The sequence below is a fragment of the Lutjanus erythropterus genome, chromosome 24 (assembly GCF_056507025.1).
Source record: "Lutjanus erythropterus isolate fLutEry1 chromosome 24, fLutEry1.hap2, whole genome shotgun sequence".
Classification (NCBI taxonomy): Eukaryota; Metazoa; Chordata; class Actinopteri; order Lutjaniformes; family Lutjanidae; genus Lutjanus; species Lutjanus erythropterus.
The window spans coordinates 530,129-540,000 of NC_139340.1; the positions used below are offsets into that span (position 1 = coordinate 530,129).

Consider the following 9,872-nt stretch of genomic DNA (forward strand, 5'->3'; position numbering starts at 1 on the left):
CCTTTAAAAAAAGAAAACATTATACAAAACCTAAATGCCAACAAGCTTATGCAGGCTCTCAGTGACAGAAAATCTCATCAAGAAGCACTTATTCTTACCTCACATTTGAAGTTGTGAGCTTTAGCGTGAAAAACCGACAGGAATGGCCTCATGTTTAGGAGATTCTGGAGCTCAGGGCATTTCTCTGTCACTTTCTGGAGGTAAGGCCAGTACTTGCATGCCACATCCATGGCAAAGAATGTAACTGGCTTACAGCTCAGTTCTTTTTGGAGGTAGAGGGGGTATGCAAAAATTTCCCCCCTGAACATATTGAGGGCACGGAGGAGGACCCCATGTCGGCACACAGCAAGTTCCAAGCCCTCCTCGTCAGTTTTACCTGAGGACTTCTTGGCTGTTTCCCGTGTCGCCGACCATTGCCCTCCACAGGCACCTCTTCCAGAGACCTAAAACATGGATGATGGTGAATACTCCAAAGATGTTCAAACAATGTTGTCAATGTCTGTCATTTTTCATTGTACTCAAGTTGTGCAAGTTTACATGACTGGTTGATGAATGGACATATGAAACAAATCCTTCAACATCATCATCCCTCGCAATGAAAACGCCATCAAAGACGGCTTGTTCCTCCAATCTAAATAGAACAGATACAAGATAATTTTAAATATTTGTATGGTTACTTTCAAAATGAAGAAGCGTGAAATGCACACACAAGATTTTGTTAACACCTTGCTGCACTCTTGAATCTGTAGTGCTTACGGTTTCCATCAACAGATACCACAAGCATGTCTGGGCTGCACGCGGGACAGTCAAAATGGTCCTCTTGGCATATTTTGTCTACTACAAATCGGACAGCCTCCCACTCCAAGAAACTTGTCCAGAAGCTGTCTGCTGTGATGTTTCCGCTCTGTTTCAAAAGAGTGCCGTAAAAGAGAACAAAAGAGAACAGAAAGACAGATCAAACTAGAGATGCAATTTCCAGAAATTTAATGCATGTGAAGCAAGAAAAAATGTGATGTGCCAATAAAAGTCAGTTTAGAATCAAAGTTTCCCACTTTGAGACATTTGCACAGTAACCATAGTCTTTAGTCATAGTAGCCAAATGAGTGGACGAGATAATAGGGCAAGTACAGGTAGCACCTGTACTTACATGCTTACATTAATTAATGTTATGATTATGCTGTAAATTGTCATTGGTAACAACTGTGAGTATATCACATTAAAATGGCTACTGTAAAGTTAGGGCTATACAGGAGAGAGAGAGAGAGAGAGAGAGAGAGAGAGAGAGAGAGTTGTGGAACTTTTAGTTCAGCCTAATGGATAATACTGTGCATCGAGAAGTTAAAACATTAAATGAAGGCAGGAAAGAAAAGGGTTGCACTGAAATCACACACCTTGGTGGACTGATTATTGTCAGTCCACCAAGGTGTGTGATGAGTAAGAGTTGGATGTGATCCGACTAGGCACAGCTTTTACTAATGGCATTAATGAAGCCACTGTTCAATTGCAGGAAAGCAGAGGATCAGGTACATTAATCAATGATAAGGTGAGACAAATGTAATTAAGTTTTAATATGAATTTAACTGCATGATCCACTAAATACTAAAATCCACACAAACGAAAGCTCACCGGCTACTTCCTCCTTGTTTGAAACAAGCTTTTAGTACTGCGTCACTTTTCCATGTCCATTTCCATGTCTCCACACGTCCTCACACACTGCTCACCATCCTCAGAGTGCCTTCTCCAACTCCTCTGATCACTAAATCAACTTCACCTGGTGCAATCAATCAGCTCCCCTGGGCTGCGAGTCACACCCAGACCTGAAGCACCCAGAGAGGGTGTGGCCTGCAGCTCAGCTCAACACTGAGTTCAATGGGCTCTGTGCACAGCTCCACTACTCCTGAACTTAACTTGTTTTTTCAGTGCAAACGACATGACTGACGACACAACATAAGTTTATGGTTGTTTTTAAAGGGTCTAAATTAACACAACTTTTTTTCCTAAACATTGTAAATGTTCATATGTACTTTCTATCATCATCATCATCCCCTCATAGTACTATTTCTTGAGTTACACAGTTATTACCACAAATACTTACACGGCCGAAGCGAACAGTACGACGATCCACCATCCTTAGAAAGGCTTGGAAAGAAATCCCCGGTGCTGCCATCTTCAGCTCCTCAAAAGAAAAAAGGACATCCATCGTGTAGACCAGGGGTGCCCACACTTTTTCGGCTTGCGAGCTACTTTTAAAATGACCAAGTCAAAATGATCTACCTACATTAAAAGTGAGGAGGCAGACTCACAGCCCACCCCCAGATTGTGACCCCCGGGACCGAGACATCAGCTGTGCACCTGCAACTCAAGCTAACGTCCCAGGTCAAAATGCTAGTATTTCAGAGGCACCGCATCAAACAACTAGCTTCACATTTCCGGGAAGGTCATTTGGTAAAGAAACGTTTTGTCGGTCATTCAGTGCGAGCTGGTTTAGCAAATGGAGATGGCTCCATTATATTGAGGACGGCGATCGCGTTGTTTGTTTCATGTTCATGGAGATGTTTTGGACAGTCCGGACATTGGCAGCCTAATGAGGAGCTTCATCAGCGCCAACCCGGAGAAGAAAGCCACATTTGGAGTTGTGTGACGCCGGTCAGACACTTTTCTTTTCTAATGCTGCCGCCGCGCAGCACACGGCGCCTTTACACACAGAGTTCAGCACCACAGTGACATGGACAGCAGCCGTGACAAATTGTTTATGGTTGACAAGGTGATCGGCACCATGGACAGTTATACAGACAGATTTTTGCAGTCTTAATTACTGTGCGGGTATTTTTTAATCATTGTTATCAATGCAGGGAGTTGCGAGTGCAGCGCAGAGCTTTTTTTTTCTCAGCCCCCCCCTGCTGAGAATATGTTCCCGCGGCTATGTCTCACACTGGCTGCCCTGTATGTCAGTCAAGTGGCAAATGCCATACTGGGGATGGATGATAGGCTAACATCTAATTTTCTTGTTGAATGGCATGCGATCTACCCACACTACCTTTGCGATCGACCAGTCGATCGCGATCGACGTATTGGGCACCCCTGGTGTAGACAGTGGCACAGTGAGAGGTGGCAGGCCAGTAGTCATTCCGGAGGAAATCATCCACTCCAGGACTCCATGTGGCCTCACATGCCTCGCATTTGATCTGAGGCAGTCTGATATCATATCATCCTGGAAAAATAAGGAAATATATACTCACAGATAATCCTGACAGATGCAACCTGTGTCATTCTGACAACCGATATGGCAACCTTTGACTAAGGATGGATCAGGAGAACATTTCTACAAACATTTTGTAAGGAGGCACTCTATTGAAAGTCACACTTTTGTTCATTGTTTTCCTTCACATAAGTGGGCCCAGCCAGTCTAATCAACACAAAACCTATGGAAGCCTCTGGATTTCCAGCCTTGATAAAGAAAATTTCTGAATGTGTTTCAGAGTGTAACATGTATGAATGTATCATAATCATGATTCATATATTTGCATACTTGTGACAGAGAGTGAGAGGGAGTAGATATGGAGTGTGATAGCTTTAAGTGAAATTCTGCAGCCACTTCTACGAAAGTGACCCCCACCCCATCCATAAAGTTCTTCTTACCATTCATTGTAACCACAACTATGAATCGGCCCATGATGACACTGGACGATCCTCGAGAACAGCTGCATATCGCTGGCATATCTAAAGGTATAAGACGCTCTTGAAAAAAAAAACAAAAACATATGGATGAGAATTAAAGAATAATATATTTATTTACTGGCAGCTATTTTTTAAACCAGATGTACTGGACGGCTACCGGATTTAATTTTCCAGGTGATAAATTAAGTCTGTTCATTTCAAAAACTACAACTTACCACACTGGGTCAGAACCCTCTCCACAACACATGTCGTTGGAGGCAGTGGATTAAAAAATGCATCTGTCATTGAATCCCTGCTATGGAAAACCTGAAGACAATGGACCCTGGCATCACACTTCTCACAGAGGAATGGGTGTGGTCGGCAGTCACAACAGCAGATGACGGCTGGACTGTTCTCACAATGCTGGCAGGTCTGATTTGCCACATGTTGACGAGCCACCATAGTGTTGACCAGCCGGGGTCTCTCTTTGGCCCACCACCCAGATGTGAGGCTCTTTCGTGTCAGCCAGTCTGTTGAGGCTTGAGCTTGAGGTGGTGTTTCAGCCTCACATATGTCCTCAACACCCAGTGAGCATTTAAACTCTTGAAGGAAGGACTCTGTTAAAACAACGCACAAAATTGAAAAATAATAGGCTAGTTCATTATAACAACAGAGAATGGCATTAAACAATAGCCATTTCGTAATCAGTGAATATACTGTTTTGAACCAGTGCTGTTTAAGTAAAGAACACACCCGCAGTCACAGATGCAAAGTTGCTGGTCACTTCCCCACTGGTTTCTGCTGGAGCTCTTCCATGACAGACACCAACCCTCTGACCGCTGCGACTAGGACCTGCCAAAGCAAAAAAGCTGTTGCTCTCTACACTCAATGACACAAACTTTATCTGATGCTAGGCACACGCTGTTATGACAGCAACAGAGAGAGAGATATATATAACAACACAATAATGATAACAAGACAATAAACAGGACAAAATATGGCTCTTAAAAGTGCCTTTTTTGTGTGATAGGATTTAAAATAGGAGGATAGGATGTTGTCGATAGGAAAGGGATAAGGGACCTGCAGAGAAAGAGAAGAACAAATCAAAACAGAATAGATCACCAAACTACATATTACAATACAATATACATAGTTAATTAACTGCAGCTCTTGTTTATTCATGCAATAATAAAACATGAATGACAATTAGAATAACATGATCAGGATACTTGTATACACTAGCCTTGCCAGAATTAAAAACATTTAACTTCAAGTATTAACTACCTAGTAACGCTACATTTCATATTAGTGCAACCTCGTTGTATTATGTCAGTCTTTTTCAATATTATTTAGTGTAAATTAACAAATACGAGAACATGTTTGTTTGTTTTTGCCAATAACTTTTTATATATAATTCTTTTATATAATTCTTCTATCAAAAACCTATGCAATCTTCAGCACAAAACTGTCCGTCTTCACACTCTACCCGCCCCCTCGCTCATCATCCAATCACATACCTGCCTTAAACCCATACACATTCAATGCATCAGACAGTCAATAAACACAGAGAACACGTACAGATACAACATTAAGCAGGGTCGCTACGATATTCCGACTTTATTTTGACTTTATTCTCATAATATATTCCGACTTTATTTCGACTTTATTCTTGTAATAAAAAATTTTTTTTAAAAATTCTTAATGTGGCCCTAATACTCCGTCTTAGTTTTGAGAGTATGTAGAATTAAAACTATAATTTGTATGAGTAAATTAAAAACAACGCACAAATTTATTTTTGGATCTTTAATTGTAATTCCTGTTTACACAGGAAGTAGTAAGTCATTTGATGGATGCCGTTTGGACTGCATGGTGAGTTCTCTTCAGAATTTTCTTAGTCATCATACCCTGTAAAATATCAACCAAAATGGCTTAACCTAGGGTCTATTGTATCGTGGACGATACAAAAGCACTCTGTTTACTAATTGGATTATAGCTGCGCAGTGCTGTGTGCCAGAGACTTACTTTAAAAAGCGGCTGAAAGATGACGACTGCGCCGTTTCAAAGCGGGGCCTGACATGATCGTAGCCCTTCCAGATGCTTTGTAATCCAGCCTTGAACTTCAGTGACTTTTTGGAGTCCTTGCCCTTTAAATCCTTTAAATCCCTCATGATACTGAACGTTTTTTATGATTATTTATCCATTTTCCGCGCTGAAAACGGTCATTGTTGTCCTTAGCTTCGCTGTTACTACGATCCCCATAATGCTTTGTGTGTCTGTCGACCAATCAGAGTGGCCATGTGGGTCATGTCACGTGTAAAGGTCTGTAAAGGTCCAGGTCTCCAAATTCTCTGTGAACTGTGTGACAACTCGCTAGATCACCGCGATCTGTGTCTCTACTCTGTTCACTGGACTGCTGAGACACTCAGAGTAAGAATAGAAGAGAGTTTATCAAGTAAATAATGTGCAGATTGAGATTTGTACAGTTAGATGACATGGATAGACGTGTGCCCAGGACATATGGATTATATCATGGATATGTAGAAGCTAGTCGTTTAGAGCTACATCGTGTTTGCTTCGCGGATCGGCCGACGACAGGCAGCCATGTTTGACCTACTTCTGACGGAGCGACTGCGTGTGTGTAACTGCGTCACAGAGATCGATAATGGCGTCTTCATCACTGTGAATTTCCATGGAAAAAAAACACTTGAAATGATTCTTCAAAGTGATGATGAAGAGGAGAAGAAGAAGAAGTGAAGGGCAGAAAACTACCATCTGACAGATGAGTGAAGCTTTTCAAGACGGATTTGATCCAGCTGAAGAGTAAGTGACCTGTATTTATTTACAGTATGTATGATATGAATGACATGAATATGAAAAAAATGAATATATGTACATGGGTAGTTCTTTACTTATTTGTATATTTGGTGCTTATTTGTGCAGATATCTAATAGAAAAAAGACATGCAGACACAAATGCATATAAAGGTGTTTTTCACAGCTGTGTGGTGGCTGGTGAGGGCAGTTATTTCAGTGAGGGGCAGTTATTTACACTGAGGGGCAGTTATTTACACTGAGGGGCAGTGATTCTCAGTGAGGGCAGTAACTTACAGAGGGGGGCAGTTATTCTGAGGGACAGTAAGAAACTGTGTGAGCACAGGATCTTTTGTGGTGTTTGTGTGTGTGGTTCTCAGAGTAGATAACTGCATGAACACAAGATGTTTTACTTTATGAATGAGCTCTTTGCATACAGCACACAGCAGACAGAGTGTGTAGAACAGGTCTGCAGGTTTCAGTGATATGACAAGTGAATAGAAAAACACTGATTTGGTATATGTGATCTCATGTTTCTTTCTTTCTTTTATTTGTTTTACAGTGGTGAAGAGCCTGACACTTCTGCTGCAGCAGCTGCCCATCCCCCCCTGTCCCCTGTCTCACAGAGTCCTCATGAAGGAGCTGTCCAGCTGTCCAGCAGTGCTGATGCAGCTCTGGTTCCTTCTGTCAGGACACACAGGGACAACATATCCGTGTCAATCTCTGCTCAGACTGATAAAATCAGGTGACTTTTGTATAGAAACAAGACTTCCATACACTGCAGGCTGATGAAGCAGGCCAGTGAGTCTCTCCACTGGAAGTGTGAGGAGTCTGATGTGTCCCTCTGTCTCATTGACAGGAACTGTCTTCAGGCATGGCCTCCATGATTTTTATGGACACAAAAGCGAAAGTACTTATTTTGTAAATATGTGAATAGTTTTGGTTGTATAATGACTAGAGACTTTTGTTTTTTTTCCTCCGATTACCAGGACCTGACAGAACAATATTCTAATGTCAAAAACCTTGTATCGGTACTTTCTCTGATGTTTTGAATAAAATTCAGTGAAATTAAATTTCCACCTGGATTTTTCTTTTGTTTTTATGGTCAAATAACTATTTGTACATTAATGTGACACCACTGCAGCTTATATATTATGATAGCTTAGGTTGTCCTGAAAAAAAGGTGTTAAAATCTTTATTGTGCATCATGGGGGGATGTTTTACAAGCATTTTTACACTAAAAGACCAGGCGCATTTAAAGGCCAAAAAATAGGCTTAGACCCCAGAGGGTGATAACCAAACAAGCTTATGATGAGTAGCCCTTATGTCTGTCAAGTTTTGTTGACTTCAATCACAAAATTTTACTGTTTTTTCTTTTTCTTTTTTCATTCATGCAGAGTGGAAACACACGGAAAAAAGCTGTGCAAGACCATTCTTTTCCAAGGTTTTTAGCTTACAAACACACACACACACACACACACACACACACACACACACACACACACACACACACACACACACAGACAGAGACTGTAGTTGTATAGTTGTATAGATATATGTATGTATATATGTTAGGGGTGGAACAGATCAAAAACTCAGGGTTCGGATCGTATCACGGTTCTGAGTCACGGATCAGATCATTTTTCGGCTCAGCAAAAAAGAAAAAAGTGGTGGGATTAGGCTTAAATTATTTTAAAAATGCACTTGTCTTTGATCTTTGTCTGTCTGTAATTATCACCATAGTGATGTAATGTAATAATAATGATCATAGTAATGATAATGGTAATAATATTAAAAACTTCAAACTTATACAGTGCTGTACTATGTATATACTATACATATATTAGATCATTATACACTGTACAGTATAATACACAACTACACTCTGTAGTCTGGCTCAATGTCCCGCCTACAGCAGCACATCTGATTGGTTAGAAGTCATGATCAATCAGCAGACACACTGTGTGACAGACGGGGTGAGACAGAGCTGCAGCGGTGAGCAGAGAGGAGCTGTGTACAAGTTAAGACAGCTGATATCACCAAAGTTTCAATCAACATCACAGTTTGATGATCTGTTTCTATGGTGATAGCAGAGTTACATCAGTGAAAAAAGTTACGGTCTGGATTTCACTCAAGGTGATGTGACGACTTTTAAATCAGTCGCTCTTCACAGAGATGCGCTGCACACAGCAGCGTCTGTCCTCTTTTCACTGCAACTCTGCATTGAGATTTCAGGTTTTATAACTTATACAAAACTAACAGTGACAGTAAAACTATGATGCTCACATGTGGTCCGCAGATCACATGCTGCTGAACCGTAGAGGGCGATCCGTACGGGACACGAGTCAACAGCGATCCGTTGCAGCCCTAATATATGTTCATCTATGCCCCCCCCCCATACAGATATATGTATGTATATATGTTCATCAATCAGTGAATATTAAAATGATCAATCAAAATCAGTTAAATGTAAACGTTCGTGCTCTTTATTCAGAAAATCTACCTGTCACATCTACGTTTCAGGATCTGATTATTATAAACACAGATGTTTAATATTAATATTTCAATATTTAGCATCACAGTAACAGTGTTACATACATTGATAGCTGTAAAAACTCATAAAACATTAGAAAAATCCATATGTTGGTTTGGTGCTTACCTATGTCCTAAACATATAAGGAGTAAACATTTATAATCATCACATTAAAAGTTACATACGTTGTTTTTGATGCCTATTTGTTTCCCAGATATATTAGTGTGTGTGTGAATGGGTGAATAAAGGGCATTAACTTAAATCACTTTGTAGAAAGGCGCTTTATGAAGTTCGGTCCATTTCCTTGCATTAGTTCACGAGGCAGTTTTGCCACATCCAATATGGCGGACGCGCTGACGTATCGCAGCAATGGGCCAACCCGCTCAATGTGGCGTCTATGTATATATGTCTATGGTTGCTGCAAGTTGGTCACCTGCACATCCATTTCTAGAACATGCGCTTCAACTGGTAGCAGTTGTCTGCAACTGTCAAAGAAGCCTACAGAGGCAAACAGGTGCAACATGAGTTGAAGAAGAGATTGAAGATGGCAAAGGTGGAATAAAGAAAGAAGTTAGATGTCAAGACTGAACTATGGACCTGAACCCAAATGCACAACTCGCAAACAAGAGTTTCAAAATAAAGTTTTTATTAACAAAATTAAAATCACTCTTGACAGAGGAAATAACTCTACACTAATCTAAGAAACTAAAACGCACTCGACTGAAGCTAGACTAAGGGAAAAAATACAAATGAAAAATATGACTTCATTATCAACGTCAGAATTCAAATTATAAATGAATATTGTCCACCTGTCACAGAAGTTAGATGAAGGGTTTGTTACACTGGTATGGTCGCTCACCCACCTGTCCACT

At 40.7% G+C, this 9,872-nt stretch overlaps 1 pseudogene; it reads right to left on the reverse strand.

Annotated features, from left to right (window-relative positions):
- Positions 1 to 249: 249 nt before the first annotated feature.
- LOC146304448 (uncharacterized) lies at positions 250 to 4,119 on the reverse strand (annotated as a pseudogene).
- Between the last annotated feature and the right edge of the window lie 5,753 nt (positions 4,120 to 9,872).